Source organism: Heterocephalus glaber, unplaced genomic scaffold, assembly GCF_053883595.1.
Source record: "Heterocephalus glaber isolate CG9 unplaced genomic scaffold, H.glaber_assembly_v1.0 deba00001523, whole genome shotgun sequence".
In the NCBI taxonomy this organism is placed as follows: Eukaryota; Metazoa; Chordata; class Mammalia; order Rodentia; family Bathyergidae; genus Heterocephalus; species Heterocephalus glaber.
In genome coordinates, this window is record NW_028258327.1 from 27,881,230 (window position 1) to 27,898,772 (window position 17,543).

At 33.7% G+C, this 17,543-nt stretch overlaps 1 pseudogene; it reads right to left on the bottom strand.

Annotated features, from left to right (window-relative positions):
• Positions 1-10,184: 10,184 nt before the first annotated feature.
• On the bottom strand, positions 10,185-17,083 carry LOC147825017 (beta-defensin 133-like; annotated as a pseudogene).
• Positions 17,084-17,543: the final 460 nt, after the last annotated feature.

Consider the following 17,543-nt stretch of genomic DNA (forward strand, 5'->3'; position numbering starts at 1 on the left):
TTTTTTAATCCAGTCTAAGAAACTGAGAACTCACTGTGTATTGGTATGACAGGCAATAGCCCTACATAGCTATGCTATTCGTAACTACTTTGATGCACTCAGTAGTCCTCCTCCCTACTTCTACTGAAGCAAAATTTATTTGAGCTCTACAAAAGACTTATGGTATGACTTCTACAATTGGTATTAGTTGGACAAAAAAAAAATGGTATATTGTCACTTTTCCAGAACAGATGAAGTTACTGCTCTTATTTTTTTTGCAATTTACTTTTTATGACATATTTCTTTTCTAGGAAACTGTATAACAGTTTTCCAGAGGTAAAGTTATGTAGACCAGCATGTAGAATCAACTCATGCTAGGCATCCACAGAAAAACACATCTGAGAAGCTTCAGAAATTAAAATGTTCAGTGCCAAACTTGTTCCAGAATTGTATTTTGGAATAGCTTTATTAGAAGTACAGAGTACAGAATTGGAAGAATTATTTCAAGTTATTTAATTTCACTCTGGTTTCACAACTAAGACTTAGAATCATTGAATGGCTTGCCTTTGCCCACAGTTACCCACATGGTTTGACAGAGAATTCCTTAGAACCCATGTTGTGACTTAGTCAGTTTTCCCCACTTCTTTCTAATCTACTTCATTCCTACTACTGTTGTGTTGAAAAAACACAGAAATTAGCTAAGAAGAACTTTAAATCTTTTTATAATATATTTTCTCTTACAAATACATTAAATTATATAATCAGCACTCAGATTTTTCTAATTTCTCCTTCATTCTTTCTGTGACTTATTGCACTAAATACTGTTTTAATTTATTTGAGTTTTTAAAATGAAATTATACTTCAATTTGATTACGTTTTACTGTAGTGTTGTAGATATCCCTATCTTGTTTCTTGAGAGAGCTAGGCAAACATGATTGTTGGGCCCTGAGAACAATGCTCAAGGAAAAGGATAAAGATAATTTCTCTAGTAGTTGATTCCTGAATTATTCTGGTATAAAATTTCAAAAATACATCAGGACTATTTTAAAGTCACTGAAAAATTTATAATCTCCTGTCTACTATAGGACAATATGATGTATAAACACTATTAATCCTTTGATGTAGATTGGGGTGATGCGCCCAAACATACTCATTCCAGTACTTTACCAAGTCCAACCCAAGGGAGGTAAATTGCCCTCCAGCTTTCCCTGAAGTGAAACAGTTATGTATACAGAGTCCCACTGCTCCCTAGCAGCCCTTGCTGCTTCCTGTCATGAGCAATGTAGACAGCTATCAAAAATTCCGACAAGCCAAAAAGGAAGAGAAAAGGTGGGAAGTGATTAAAGAAGGGAGGGTATGTTTCTAGGACATGATATTGAATGTATTAAATGCATTTCTCACAATATTTTCAATTTATGATGGGTTTATTGGAATGTAACCCCACTGAAAGTTGATGAGCATGTGTTTTCCCATTAATAGTTTAAAAGAAGGCATAATGTGCCAGGCAGAAAAATGAAAATGCTTGCCAGCACCCCAAAAGCAATTTAAAAAAAATTGGAGGGAGGCCAAAGTGGTAGAAGAAAGATACCTGAGTGCTATGACCTTGGTAAGCATTATTAACAGTAAAGAATTCATATCAGTGGAAGGGGTAAGCACTTTGAACTCCTTAGAGTTCAACTGCTATAGTGATAGGTGACAAAGCTTTCAGTTAGTAACTTTTATTAAATATGCAGAACAATAAGACATTGTAAACATACATGTGTAAATATTTCTAAATATGTCACACTTCAATTCTGTAATGCATACATACATACACATGCACCCTGAAAAATACCTACACATTTATGTACTTTTAAGGAAAACATTTTTTTTTAGGAAAACATTCTTAAAGTATATATAAGTGTAATTTGTGACTGGAACAAATGTAGTTTTAACAAAAGACACTTATTTTGACTTGGCCTTGTCCTCTCTAGATCAAATTGTGTCTGGAAGAAAAATGGGAAAGAAAATATTAACTTTATTACTTGGTGAAAGGGTAGTTAGCTGTTTCTGGAAAAGTGTAGGCTTTTGAATGACATTAGGGTAAACTGCATGAGTGAACAAATATAATTTCAAACAAGAGAGATGTCAAAAATCACGTGCAATCTTGAATTGGGTTTGAGGAGAGAAAATGGAGAACTCTAAAAATCTTGTAATATTTTCTAAATGATATTGCTAGAATTCAATGAGGATAGCAAAACAGCATCATATGAGAAGGAATATGGGAATGTTTATCAAAAGAAGGTAAAAAATATAATGAGAGATGATAGAAATGCCCTCACATATTTGAAGTTGAAACATGGGAAATAGGACTAAATTCATATGACCTCAACATATAGAACCAGGACATGGAAGTCTTATAATGAATGTGATTAAGGATGAGAATGAGAATGACAATCTATAAATTAGCTATATAAAATTGGAATTAGTTGCTGAGGGGAGTTGTAAATTTACTATAATTGTGGTCATTCAAGAACAAGTTGGTTAACTATTAGATGGGAATACATTAGAAAGAATCCAAAGGTGATCTGGTCTAAAAAGAAAAATACAGTATCTTCCAATCTTAAATAGTATTTGGGAAGTGAAATACCAGGAGACCTGAACTATTAACTTCCCACAAAAGGAAAAAATTGTTTGCTCCTGAGTAGTCTATTTAAATGCCAAATCCAAAAGAACAAAAAAGATATATTTTTGTGCAGTTATTGAACTGAGCATTCTGGAACACTTCGATCTCTATATGAATTATGTGCTTAGTTTTAGAGCTATTATGAGCAAATTTAAATATTACTTGAAATTTTTTGGTGTGTGTATGTGTGTGTAAAACAGCCAATCTATAACTTATTTCCTGAGTTTTTAATCTACAACACATTTTTCCAAGTATTATGGGAATGTGGAAATATTAGACACAGTTTCTAAATTCAAAACGTTTATTTTCTTCCTCTCCCCTCTTTTGCTCTTTACTTCTCCTTGCTTTTCTTTCTCTATTCTGTATCTTGCTGTCTCTCTGTCTCTTTCTGTCATCTTTCTACCCCAAATGTCAAAAAATATGACAAAGTTTTAAATTTTAAAAAGTTATTATAGTACACATTGGTATTAATCCTCTTCAAAACATTTTCCCTTGCTTTGAACACATTTATGCCATCATTCTTGCTACTTTCTGAAGCAGTTCTGAAAGTCCTCTTTCATGTTCCTTAGTTGCTCTGTTCTGACTTCCTCAATGTTCTGAATGAATTCAAAACAATTACCTTTCATGATCATTTAGACTTTGAGAAAGAGCCAAAAGTTACATGGTACCAGATCCAAGGAATAAGGACACATTGTAAAGTTTTTATGAGCCTGCCTTTCTGTTGGATGAAATATGATGCAACATTCAAAGTATTTTTGATCATACTGTATAAAGACACTCATGAAAGGGAACTTCCAGAACTGCTTCAGAAAGTGACAAGAATGAGATCAATGTGTTCAAATTGAAGGGGAGTATTTTGGGGGAGATTAATGGCAATGTATCTTTTCCTCTAAAAAAATTGTTAAATTTAAATATTTACCACATAATTTGATAAGTTTTGTATATGCAGATTTCAATACAGGCACTGTGATTCATGAATCATAATCTTGGTCAGGTTACTAATCTTACTAAGATTTAGTTTCCATGTTTGTGAAAGATAAAACTAGACCCTTGCTGCCTAATAAGGACTAAGTGTGATTGTGGACATGGCTCTTGGAATGTTAAGCGTTCATTTAATGTTATCTATTTATATTAATTCTCAAACTCATTTTCACTTCTGACCTTGTCCTCTCTAATGAAATCCTTCTTACTTTGAGGTCATTAGAACCCTAAAGAGGCACAGCACTCTACTGCACTGCCACTGTGCATTCCTTCTGTGCTGTCCTACTTTGTTTTGGAAGAGAATGGGCTTCCATTTCAGCTGAAACCTCTGCAGATCTTTACCTCCATGCTCACTTCTTGCTCGTACAAGGGCAGGTGGGAAAATCTCTTCTGCCAAGTCATAGACTTCAGGTCTGGTAAACACTATTCAGGCTACTAGTTCATTTTCGAGATGAGAATCCTGGGTTTAAAAGAGAGGACTTGATATCTTGAATAGAAAATTAGTTAATAGGAGCATGCTAATAACAGAATAAAGTTACCTTTTCCCCTATGATATCCCATACCCCTAGCTCCAAAGAGCTGTGAATGAGATTCAAAATATGGAGAACAAAAGGAAGACTGAGTTTGATCTGTAGTCCTTGGTGAACTATAGGACAGTGCTTTGATTTTAACACATTTCCAGTCTGCTTGGAGACTTGCTGATGCTGTAGCTGCAGTATTCACCTTTAGATAACTCAGGGATTGCAGTATAACCTTACTCCTTGCTGATTATTATGTACATTCCTTTTACATTATGATTAGCAACAAGCTCTGTTTAGAAGTAACTCCAAGAACAGTTTAATGTTTTATTTTCACACTGAAAACCAGTCAGATTTGTATCAGCTTCAGAAAAGCATGTTCATATAAAATTAAGTGAAAGCTGTCACAAGCTGCACTTTTTTCTAAATGGGAATTAACAGAACAAGAAATAATGAAGAGATTGATATATTTGACTATCTATTATGATCCAAGCACAGGGATAGTTTCTCAATATACACAGACTGTATAATACTCAATAAATAACCATACAAAAAACTATTATCTTCATTTCCCAATTGAATAAACTGAAACTATTTCATGCAAGTTAAATAAGCAAGTAATAAATGGTGGTACCACATTCTACACCCAGGCTTTATGACTGCAAAGGTGTGGCATTTAATGGCAATACTCACTTGTATCGGCCATTATATAACCCTAGTCTTGTCAAACAACTAAACCTTCACCTTGGGATGTTCAAAATGCTTGGAATCTACTTGCTTTTTTTTTGAGAAGAGCTAGGTATAGAAATTCACCCTGTAAGTGGCCAACTCTTGTCATTCCTGTGCATTAAGAGGTCTAATTTCCACACCTTCTCATCTGTATGCATACTCCTGATATTTTCTCACAAAAATTGGATCTGACCTAGAGAATAGTAATGTTATAGAATCCCACAAATGTAGACAAAATTTCAACAACACAGAGAATGAAAGAATGAGCAAAAGAATTCTTTCTATAAATATCAAAAACTGTTTGAACCTCAGACCGTTCACTTGTAGCCTTGAATAATACAAGACACTGGAATAATGTATTCAAATTATACCTTATTTGTGTTTCATGAACGTATGATTTCTTCCTTTGTAAGAATACACATTTAGAACTCTTCAACATGTTTTTATATGCCTTCATAAAACTTGTATTCTCTTCTGTTCAGCATTTTAGTGGGAATAAGTGACCTATCACATACCTTAGATTATGGTGAGTAATCTGGTTCTTTTTGACATTTATACAAACTGGGTAAAGAGTTCCCCGAGAAGCAGATATTACTGTAAACATTTTTCATGAATGTGGTGCTCTTGAAATTAATGGTGTAAGCTTAATCAATAAAGCGTCAGCAAACATGGAAAAAATTTTCAAAAAATAATTTATAAATTGAATTAAAAGTACTTATAGAGGGAGAAAATGAGAGAGTAGGCCCAGTCTTTAGATGGAATGTGATGCTAACAATAATTTTTGCCAATATAAGAGCAGTTGGTTTATGGGTTGGGTGAAGAAAGAGAAAAAAAATTATGCTGATAATACTGACTTTAAAGATGAAAAAGAATTTTCATAAGAGATACCTAATAGCCATGCTTGCATCTAGAGTTGAAGAAAGATAGGAGGGTTGGAGCTGGAGATCTGGAATTCATCTTGTGTGATTGAGTTAGTGGTTATAAATAGAATTTAGGGTATTGTTTTGAAAAAGTAGACTGATCATGTATTATTGGGAACACTGAATGCAAGGACTATTTATGTCCTTGTATAAGGACAATTGTACAAGGCTAGTTATATTTAGAAATAAAATGGGGAGAGAATAATAAGGGGTTTATTTTGAAACATTCAAATGGTTTTCATCACTATTATTATATTTACTTAAATGATTAGCTTTGTAGAAGTATTTTAAATTTAGGGTTTTTAAATTAATTTTATTGGTTTTATCATTTTCAGTTTGTTGTTCTTTCTTCTTTCTCCTGAAGCCAGATTGATAATGACTTCAGAAGGACCACTTTAAAGCTATGTGACTCTGAGAAGTATCATTTCTTGTAAAGTCCATAAATAAATGTTTTCTTTCTATGCCAAACATCCAGTGCTTCTGGGTCATCTGAACATCTAATACTAGTTGTAGTTTTCTCCTTACTCAGGAGGCACTGACAGAAACAAAGCAGAAACTGAAAGGTTAAAGTATCATGGACCTGTCTCCTTGCCTTAGGAATTCTTTCTGAGACTTGTCAATCTCATCTACATTTGAGGATAATTTTCTCTCCTTTCTCTTTTTACTGATGAATATGTTCTTTAGTAACATGATCTCTACAACCATACACACTAAATATACAGCGTCAGGTTTGAAACATTAAAAATTGTAGTATCATAGATATAACAATAATGGTGACCATTATTAGTTTTATCATTATTGTTGACATGTTTGTTATACACTGGACATTATATGAATTTTACTTGAATAATCTCATTTAGTCCTCATATCAAACTTATATCAAACATGAAGTAAATGCTATTTCTATTTTATAAATGAAGAGATAGAGTTCAGAAGGCTGATTTCATATAAAACTCTCATAACTAGAAACAGTGAAGCTGGGATAGCTTGAATTTTGAATTTAACTTCAAAAGGTGAATTTATTACAGTAAATCTTCTTTTGTCTCTTTGATTGAGAGAAACTTCTGAAGTCAGGTAAAACTAGTTACATAGTTACTACTTTCTACCTGAAACAAAGTGAAAATATTAGTTCCTCAATCGAGGGTTAGGTCATCAGCACAGATGCATACGGACAATGCAAGTTCACTCTTGATATAGTTCCATTCACTACATGCTAAGAATGTACAAAAGATAGAATCAGAAGAATTTCGAGACTATCCATGCCTCATTAGTAGGCTGTACATTTTTCTTCAATCTTTCCCAGTAAGGTTGTTCATTTTCACATATGGCTGCAATCAGGAGGTACAGAAGAAATGTGAAGAGATGCGACGATAATACTCATACCTTGATTGGACACCTAAGTCTGTCTGTATCCTTGGTGAAAAAGCAAACATATTATTTACACATAACAAGTGGCTGCAAAGAGAGCTGAATCATTGTAAGTGGCTTTAAACCTGGAGATTTATCTTGTATTTGGAGTTTGGAGATAATGTTATATTCATATTTTCTTCCATTCTTTTTCCTCTCATAATTTGCACTTCTTTCTTTCATACATTTATTTATCCCACAAATTTTTACCTAGAAACTGTTAGAGAGGGGACAGTCTTGGATCCCGAGAATGCCATAATATATAAAACATATTCATTCTTTATCTTCATAAAGCTTAAAACCTTGTCCCGTTTTATCCATTTGTTTTATGTTCAAAATTGTGATTTATAACTGAGTTTATGAGTAATATAATAGAAATTTTGGTATTCTGTTTTTCCTTTTATAAAGAAGAATAATTCACATTGAACATTTACCCAAAAGGACCCTTAGGAGGTACTGAGATATGAGTACCTTTTTATTTATGTCTCAATTTTATTAAAACCTATTGCAGCAAGGGACAAAAATCAAACATCCAGAAAATAAAATTTCACTTGGGATAGAGAGAAGGTACAGAATCATTGGATCTGCATCATTTTTGTCAGAATTATCACAGATGATGTTCTTCAAACTCTTCTGTGGGGTTAAGTGGATGATCCCTTAGTCAGGTATTAGTAATAACATCTACAACAGCAGGTTTCTTGCTCCACAGTGAGATGGTTGGTTCCTCAGTTAAAGGATAGCTTTCTCTGTGGCTTTTTTCCAACTTCCAGGCCTGTGTTTAATTTCTGAATTCAGAAGTAGAATAGGATAAGCTTGGCAGATCAGCTGTATGAGACTGCTAGTACTGGTAGAGTTTGTTGGATATGACTTATTTTATGATGCAGATTAGGAAGTAACTTTTTTCTCTCTCTTTGTGCCCTAGTGATTGTGGCACTGAGAGGTCACAAGGTTATGGACCTTTTATAAAGCTAGCAAAGTTAATAGTAGTCAATTTGTTTACTAGGATCTAGTAGGAGCCAATTGGAAGTGATTGGTGAGCATAAATATACAAACACATTTTCTGTTGATTAGACAAATAATAACTCTCTCTATATGCATATATATGTGTGTGTTTGTATATGTGACTCTGCACATGTGCAATTATTTTCTGGTTATGCTTCAGTTCCTTAAACTCTAGATTCCAAAATTATAATTACCCTCCTAAAGAAGAAAAGTGGTTTTCATTTATAAAAACTTGGAAAGTAATGCTCTAGGCTACAGCAAAGTTACTTCTTTCTTTTATGGATTATAAACTCAAGTGTGAGGAGATATGGAGTTTTCTATCTCCATATTAAAATCTCAGTTGCTAAACTCACTGTGGAAAGTTTTGTGTGTAAGGAAAAAACGAGGAAAGAGAAAAGAAACATTTATACATTCATGACATGACTGCCAAATCACTCTAAATGCAAGCTTATTAGGTTTGTCAGCCAGTGCTCATTGTTAACTATAGACATTTAGACAATCAGATCTCCCAAGCTATTTCTATGTTACCCCTGGTCTTTAGTTTCAGAAATGGACTCCTTTTCAACTCCGTATTTGTGCTGCCCCCTTTCTGCAGCTACTTGCAATTATTGAAGGCAAAGAAATGCTCAAATCTTGTCTTACTGTTTCACTGTAAGACAGAACTTAATTTGCAGTTCTGGTAAATGTGTAATTAGCCATGTAACCCCACTGATTCTAAATTTTGAACAGTATTTTAAAAATAAGGTTAATTTAATAAGCACTTACACAGTGTTTGCTCTGCAAACTTAGAGTTCTGATAATTTTGCTCTAGGGCCTATGTTGTCTCACATATTTTTTCTATACTTATTTATAATATATTACATGGACATTCTATTACCTCTTAAAATTCTGTGAGAATCAAAAATAGTTCTGCATCTACAAGTATTTTGTTTTGTACTGGGGATTGAACTTGGGACCTTGTGCTTGCAAGGTAGGTGGTGGTGGTGGATCTACAAGTATTTTTAAAAATAACTTTATATAAATTATAAAGATCATGTGACTATTAATAGCATCCATCATGTTTTCAGTGGCTTCGTGATTTTTTTACTGATCACACTGAATCTTTTGTCTGCTGTTCTTTAAATCAGGGATCCCCAGCCCTGTTTGGAGCCAGGCTGCACAGCAGGAGGGGAGCACCAAGTGGGTGAGGGCAGCTTCCTTTGTGCTTCCAGCTGCTCCTTATTGCTTGCATTAACATCTGAGCTCTGGCTCCCTTCAGATTAGAAGCAGCACTAGATTTTCGTAGGAGCATTAGATTTTCAAAACCTACAGTTAACTGTACAGTGACAGCTTTAGGTTGTGTGCTTACTCCAATTATCCCAAAACATGCCCACCCCCCACACACATATGAAAAATTGTCTTCTACAAAACCTATCCCTGGTGCTAAAAAGGTTGGAGAGTGCTTCCTTAGATCCTAGCCATTACACACTGTCATCTTTCATCAGACTTCTGTTTACCTAAACCGTACTTTCAGAAATGGCTTTTTAAAAATATTCCCTGTTCAAGAGAACAAACACATAAAACAGAAGTGATGAGCTGATGCTAAGTCTTCCTGCTTTCAGTAAGTTCCTTTGATCTAAGACCTGATGAAAATCCTATTTATTTCTTTTCTTTGGTCTCTCTCAACTCTTCCCTCATTTGAAGACATGTTCATTTTAGTTTGAATACCTTGAAATTGAGAAATGCTGACCATAATGATTTTCTTCTTTATCATTCTCTGTCATTTAGTAGAGAACCACATTCAAAATGATGAAATGTTTCCACAGAACTACCCTGATGCTCAGTTTTTAGCACTATTGTCAGATTTTTAGGAAAGCACTTAATTCCTAAAATAAATAACACCATGAAACAAAAAGAACAATACAGTCATTCAGAAGGTTGATAATTCAGTTTCATTTATTACTAACCCTTAATAACTGGGCTTTATTTTTCAAAGATGCTGTTTTTCATTTCGGACTTTTACATGCAACAAATGGCATTTAGTTTTGTGCAGAAACCAACTGGTTTTTCAGAATTATAGCAGACATATCTACATTAGCCTTTCTTGACAAAGCAAATATAGGTGTCTCTCATGGAACATTTCACTGTGAAAGAAAAAAAATAAATAATTGAGTTAATATATATGTTTTAAGACTCAGAATTGAGATAAATCAGTTGTTGACATAAAAATAAATATAATATCTGTACACTGGGGTAGAAATTTCAGAAATTATTTGTTTTGTTATTTTTCTGGTGATGATAGTTTTGTGATTTTTTTTTTTTTTGCTTCATTGTCTGTTCTTTCTCTAACGTTTAACTGAACACACTCCTTGTTCAAGCTTAGTTTTCTTTGAGAGTTTCCAAATACATATTGTTAAATCTAGAATAGACACCATATTTTCTTGGGCTATCTACCTACCTTTTTTTTATAACAACTTTATTAAGGTCTGCTGATACACAATGAACTCCATATATCAATGTATACATTTTGATGATTTTAGGTATATTCAAACTTTCACATTATCATGAAAATTAAGACAACAGATATATCTGATATCTCTCAAAGGCTTTTTCTTCTAATTTCAGAAAATGTTAAACTTTTTTGTCTTTTGATTTTACTTTATTTTATTTTATTTATTTTTTTGGTACCGTCTTTTGATTTTAAAATACCAATATTAGTTAATATTGCTTAACTTACTATATTGTTTTAATATCTTTAAAGTTATCTTTTATGCAAAGAATGAAAAGAACCCCAGCAGACTCTTGAGTTCGAGCATGTGCAAAGCACTGGGCTCTGGCCAGGGCAAGTTTACTAGGAGTGGCAATGTTGTCAGACATAATTCATCTTAGGCAGATAGTGAAGAAGGGAATGCAATCAGTCAAATGCTCATGCTTTCTTTATTTAGAGTTTCCTCTTTTGGGCCAGGGATTTAGATCAGTGGCACTGCACCTGGCTCGCAAGCACAAGGTCCTGAGTTTGATCTTCAGTACCAAAAAAAAGAAAAAAAAAGAAACTAAACCAGAGTTTCTTCTTTTACAAATTTCTCAAGCCTGCATTACCCCAGTTTATGCCAATTGATGGACTCATTTATCATGTGTACAAGACAATATTTCACCTCTTCAAGAAATGTTCTCATTTCTAAAACAATCGCTGAGGGAGGTAGACTCTCAAAAATATTTAAAAATGGTAAATTCATAGACATCAGAAGAGAAAGAATGCAAACAATGTTCTTCTCTTTTTTCCTAGAATCTCAACATATAGGACCCAGCTGAAGTCTCTAATACTGATAACTCAACATGTTCTTGCCCTCTGTTTTCAGTAAATTATGGTAACATAAATCTCTTATTACTTTGAGAAGTTAGGCATTTTAGGAAATCAACTAAACTCATAAGGAATTTTTACTATGTATTTTAGGTCAAGTGATACTACTGTCTTACTGTATTAATTAATGATGTCTTCTTATTTGCTTATTTGTATTATCTTGAGGGATATTATTTATTGTCTTTGATGTCAGAGGGAAAAGACATTCTCACCAGTTTAAAGATTCATCTTCATATTATATTGTCCTACTTAAGGGGTGTGAAGCATGTATGTTGACTAAATTGGAATTTACAAATAACAGAAAATGACAGCTGTCAAGCACCAGTATGAGAGGAAGAATAGCATTATTTAAGTAGGAATTCTAAATTAGCATTTTCCCACTAGTAATAAAAATAACAAATAGCATCTTTCTACATAACGTATTATATGATACAAAAACTCATTTTATGCACCAGAAGAAATTGCAAATTCTTTAGCTTTTAAATGAAAGCATGCACACACACACACACACACACACACACACACACACACACACACATCTCTGGGGTTTTTGCAGATAGTAAAAATGTCATGAAGAATTTCACTTATTTTTCCAAAGCAAATGACTTAAGAAACACATGTAATTCATGCTAGGATAACTGGAACTAATGTTTTGTACAAATATGGCTGTGCTAAATATCAGTCTTCTCTTTTTTTAAGGTAGCTTCTGTTGGGCTTTAGAGTAAACAAATCCTGATTTTAATTCTTTGCTCTGAGATTAAGGTAATTTAATACAATAATAATCCTCAACATTTGATTTTTTCCCCATTAACTTTATTGGTACATTTTCAGTATAAAATACAGTTACATTCATCATTGGGATCCTGTACCATTACATGAGTCTGCTGGTTCTTATTTTTTTCCCCTTCCCTTGCCCTCCCTTCACCCCCTCCACCCTTCCCCATTTGCAAAGACCTTGTTTCCATTTGTTTTTCTCTTCTCGTATTTTTTCCTTTCCCTTTTTTTCCTTCCCCTACCCCTCCCAATTCCCCTGCTCTTTTAGACCTTTGCTTCCTGCTACACAATATCAGTTATACATTTTTTAAATTACAATATTAAGATCTAGGAGACATTACCACAGATTTTACAAAATTTAAAAGGATATAGAAAGCATATTACAAAAATCTTTTTTGAAATAAATTTGACAACTTCTAAGAAGTAACTTAGAAGACAAATTAATGAAACTAACTCTGGAGGAAATATAAAATTTGAATGGCACCTATTAAAGAAAGTATATACCTAGTTTGAAAACCTACCTATATGCTAGCAGCAGGATCATAAACATTTTAACTGATAAATTATATCAAACAATTAAAGCAGGATAAAGAAGGAACACTTCTCCCCTCATTTTAGGAACTCAACATTGTGCTAATCCTAAAACTAGATAAAGATAATAGAAGAAAAAAGTATGAACATAGATAGAAATTTGCTTAACAAAACAAAGTATTGAAAGTCAGATCTGGCAGGATATAGAAAATAGTTTTGTTGTAGGGATGGCAGTGTTGGTTCAGCATTGGAAGATCCACCCCCAAAAGTCATCATATAAACAGAGGAAAGGAAAAAGCCATATGATCCTGTTACTAGTTGGAGAAAAAGTATTGGACTAAATTCTACAGCTGTTCATGGTCAAAGCTATCAGAGATTAGAAGTAGAACAGAAACTTCTCAACAGATTAAAGACATGTACTCCATACTTCCAGTGAGAATGCCTTTTATAAATGGAGAAGATACAATGCTTTCTCCTTAAGGTGGGGAACAAGGGCAGATATGGTTACTCTTTATCTGTCCATTCAACTTTGAAACCTAGACCCCACCAAAATAGTCTGGCAATAAAATGACACAACTAGGATAGGATTGGCATGGCAGAAGCAAAATCTTTACATGTAGATGAAATGATCATCTACAGAGAAAATACTAAGAAATCTCTAGGAGCCTCTAGAACTTGTACTTGAATTTAGCAGGATTAGAAAACACAAGGCATATATAAAAATTCAGGTCTGTGTATACTTGCTATAAATGAAGAATTGGATATTGAAATTTAAAAGTTATGTAGGACTACAAAGGACTTAGAAAAGTTAAAAACAAGAACAAAAACAAAAACAGTGTTGGAAAATGTTTAGTACCTAATTTTAAGACTTCTTCTAAAGCTACAGTAATCAAGGCACTGTTGGTGTAAGGAAAGACATATAGATCATTTGAATAAAACAGAGAGTCTAGAAATAGAACCACACATATATGATCCACTGAGTCTTGAAAGATTATTTAACATTAGCATTTTATAGAATATAAACTCAATTCAAGAGCTGAGGAAGAGATAGTGTTTGCAGCAAATGGCACTAGAACACCTGGTATCCGTACATAAAAAATTAACCTCAATCCTTTTTTTCCATACATGAAAATATCTTGAAGGGATCTATGAACCTAAATAAGAAAACCTAAAAGTATAAAACTTTAAGAAGAAATTATAAGGGAAAATATTTATGAATTCAGGGTAGGCAAGAACTACCTAGGATACAAAAGACATGATGTATAAAAGAAAAAAATTGATAAATGAGATTCCATCAAAATTTAGAACTTTAAATGCCATCATTAAGATGAAAAGTAGTCCTTAAACAGACCATATTTCCAATGCATATAACCTATGACCAGAATATCTAAGGAATTCTTAGAGCTCATTAATAGACAATCCAATTAAAATGTAGACATAAGAAGATGACAAATAGCCAGTATAGCACAAGGAATGGTGTGCAATTCTAGAATCAGAAAAATACTAATCAGTACAATAATAAGATTGTATTATACACTCATTAGGGAGATGAAGTCAAAAGTTTTAAAAGCCTTGTCATGACTTTTTCTTTTTGTAGGATTCTCCCCCTTTGCATTTAATTTGTCACGCCCAGTGGATTCATTCTGCTGGATTTCCTGGGATTGTGATCCTCATTGTCTTTTCCTAGGGTATTGTCTAAAATTTTTTGGAGTGCCGGTTTGGTATCATGAAGTTCCTCAGGTGCTCTTTATCATGAAAGTATCTTATTTCTCCATCAATTTTGAAATATAGTTTTGCAAGGTACATCAATCTGGGTTGGAGGCTGTTTTCCTTTAGGGCTTGAAATACATCACTCCAAGCTCTTCTTGCCTTGAGGGTTTGCATTGAGAAGTCTGCTGTGATTCTGATGGGCTTTCCTTTGTATGTGATTTGTTTCTTTTCTCTCACTGCTTGTAGAATTTTGTTCTTCTGTTGGATTTCTAGGATCCTAACTATTATATGTCTATGTGTAGATTTTTTTTTGATCAAGGGTAGCTGGAGTCCTATATGCCTCACTTATCTGTATGTCAAGTTCTTTTCCCCTCCTTGGGAAGTTTTCTGCCATCACTTCTGTGAACAGTTTTTTTATGCCATCTGCACTCTCTCCTGTTCCTTCATTGACTCCAATCAGTCTTATGTTATTCTTCTTTGCATCGTCTAGCAGCTGTTGGATGGATTTCTCGTGTTCCCTTACAATTTTAAAGCAATTTTTCTTTTCCTCCTCACTAATTGCAATCTTATCTTCTATGTGTGAAATTCTATCCTCACATTGGTTCATTCTGCTGTGCAGACTTTCAAAGGAGTTTTTAATCTCTTGGAAATCTGTTTGTATCTCTTTTATGGATTCCATTTGTTTCCTATGTTGGGATTCCATCATGTTCCTCAGATCCTCTATTTTTTTTATCTGTGTCTTCTCTAGATTTATTAATCATGTCTTGCACCATGTGCAAAATATTTGCTGTTATCTGAGTAATTATTTCTGATTTCATTTTTCCCAGACCCTCTTTTGTTGGCAGTTCAGAGAGTCCAGGTGGTTGAGTATCAGATTATTCCATCTCGTTTCCCTTTGGGGTTGTTGTAGGTGATCTGAAACTCTATTTTTTGAGGCTTGTTTATGTCTTTTCTCATTTCCATGGGGGGAAGTGTGTGCTTTTGGTGCCCACACGGCTCACTTTCTCTGCCCTAGGAGCCTGGGATGGAGGTGGGGAGCTTCCTTCCAGGTGCTGGGACCAGCTGAGCTTCTCTGCCCTAGGAGCTTGGAATGGCAGCGGGGGAGCTTCCTTCCAGCTTCTGGGACAGGCAACATTTGATTTTTTTGAGATGTAGTTACACTGTGTTGCCCAGGCTGGTCTCAAACTCCCAGGTTCAAGTGATCCACCTGCTTCAGTCTCCTGCATAGCTAAAACTATAGGTATTATATTCCACCACACCTAGCTTCAAATCATTTGAATTTTTAAAAACTTTACTCAAAGTCAGACTTATTAGATTATTTGATTTCATTTGTCCTGCTAAGAATGGATTTGAAGTACAAAGCATAGATAATTGGATTCCTAGACCAACCCAAGTCAAATGACACTAAATTACTGCTTTTTGGTTGATTCTTTTAAAAAGATGAGTGGAACTATTTTGCTGGTTTTGTGTGAAGTGATTGGTTGCAGTACTTTTCATAAAAAAGAGAAAACACATTTCTATCTCAAGTCCCATAAATGTATCAAAACAGCTGTTTCAATGATCTCCATCAAGATATTTCCAATCAGCTGCTGATTCAACCTAACAGCAATAAGTACAATGAAATGTAAAATTCATCATCATAATGTTACTTCTGCTGTCTCCTATATAGCTGTCAATGAAGACTCTTTCTCTAATATGAGACAGCTAGAGTTTTCCTGCTTTCAAAGATGTTTCAGAACAATATAAAAGTAATTATATTACTATTTAAGGAAATCTCTAATGAAATATACTATGCATTACATACTTTGTACATTTATGTCTCATTATTTTTCATAATGTCAGGTAGACTTAATTTCTACATTTAATTTACAAATGAGGAAATTAATAGACATTTAAAATACATAATAGATTTATATAGCCAAAATATGATGGAAATCAAGCCTGACCCCCAGGTATAAGTAATGTCAAAGGTCACACTTATTGATTATCTGATTAATATTAATTGCTACATAATTGAACCTGGGGTAATTGAGTCATTAAAATGTGTTCTGATCATAAATCAGTTGAAAGTGCCATTTAAAAATGAATATTCTCAAAGTAAACCATACAAAATAATATAGCAAAATCTATCATTTAACTCATGTCAAACCCCTATTTCTTCCCAGTACCCACTGCCCTTAGGATCTAGGTGATTATACTTTAACATCCTCTCTAACATGTACTTCTGGACAATCAGCTCATAATCATTTAAACAGTCCTTAAAATTTTAATCTCCCACAATGATATGACTCACCAGGAGCCTTATTTTTTCTTAGGAGGATCACAATTCCTTTATTTGTGATTCATCCCTGGAACCAAAACAGATCACTGTCTTAACATTTCAATCATTCCTCTGTCTCCAGTTGACATCTACCAAGATTTCTCTCTCCAGAAAGATATTTATCTTCTCAATTAATATTTCCATTTTACCTGCTGGCAAAGAGTCCACAAAGAAAAATAAAATAAAGAGAAGGACAGGAAATTTCATGATGGAAGACAGCCAGCCAAACTGGTAGTTCTGGAATTTTTGTGTAAGAGAAAGTTAGAGAACATATTGGTTTTTATGTCTCTCCCTACAGTGATATGAATTTTTCCCATTCTTGTTTATTGAAAGTTAACAGTGCTGTTTAGCAGTGCCTAGGGCAAAAGTGCAGGGCATTCCTTTTCTGTTATCTTGAGAACATGAAAGGCTGATGGTACCCCAGAAGATTATTATGTTTTTATATAACTTGTCTAAGATATACCAATGCCAGTTTTCTACCAGAGGAGTTTAAACAAGAGAACTTAATCTTTGCTTTTACTATTGTTTTTGTTTCTTAAAGGAACATGAAAAATAAACTAATGAATTGTAAAAGCAATAGAGATTCTTATCTCCAAATTTACTAGTTAAGTCACTAGACTATATAGTACTTCTCTCTGCAGTCTTTACTTATTACTAAAAGCCTCTT